At 31.5% G+C, this 680-nt stretch overlaps 1 protein-coding gene across 2 annotated transcripts in view; it reads right to left on the bottom strand.

Annotated features, from left to right (window-relative positions):
- The window catches only part of LOC107646233 (DEAD-box ATP-dependent RNA helicase 16), a 26,500-nt gene that overhangs the window by 13,345 nt on the left and 12,475 nt on the right, over positions 1-680 (bottom strand). The gene's annotated exons all lie outside the window — the stretch shown is intronic.

Genomic DNA, 680 nt, shown 5'->3' with positions numbered 1-680 from the left:
TATATAAATTTCTAATACAGTTTTGTTAAAATAATTTTAATAAAAATTATTTGATGGTATTAAATTTTTGAGGATATTATTATATCCCTTTCTATTAGTTTTTCTTCTTCAACATTAATAGATAGGACGTAAATGAATGATTAATGCTATATAAACTCTACCTTAGACACTTAAATTTGATATTAAATAAAGCTGCTTATATTTTATTTCAGTTCCTAAACATTTTTGGTGAATTTTTCACTTTATATATTCTTTAAAAAATAAAAAAGAAACGTATACTGTGAAATGATGAGCTGCAAATGAAAATGGTAATTGGAAATGGGAAATAGGTGTCGGTGGTGGGGTCCAAATATGAGCTGCTATTGAGAATTTAGAATTAGAAATAAAAATGTGTGTGATTGCCTGCACATGGGTTCATCTTTGTGTGTTCTCAGCTTCTCATAATTAAGAAGTGGAGAGAGAGGGGTGCTCGATCTTGTTTTGACGCCAAAGGGAATATAATGCATATGCCGCCATATGCATGGTCTCACTCTCACTCTCACATGTGAATGTGACGAATTTAAGTGCCCATGTCCCTCTTCATCCATGAAATCCATGACCATACCTTTTAGACTAGATTAATGCATGTGTCTTACCCTCTTAGAAGGAGTAATTTAACGGTCAAAATTTATTTGTAGTAG

Source organism: Arachis ipaensis, chromosome B06 (assembly GCF_000816755.2).
Source record: "Arachis ipaensis cultivar K30076 chromosome B06, Araip1.1, whole genome shotgun sequence".
NCBI classification, from domain to species: domain Eukaryota; kingdom Viridiplantae; phylum Streptophyta; class Magnoliopsida; order Fabales; family Fabaceae; genus Arachis; species Arachis ipaensis.
Note: the sequence above shows the minus strand (reverse complement) of the source record. Positions and strands in the feature narration are given on the sequence as shown.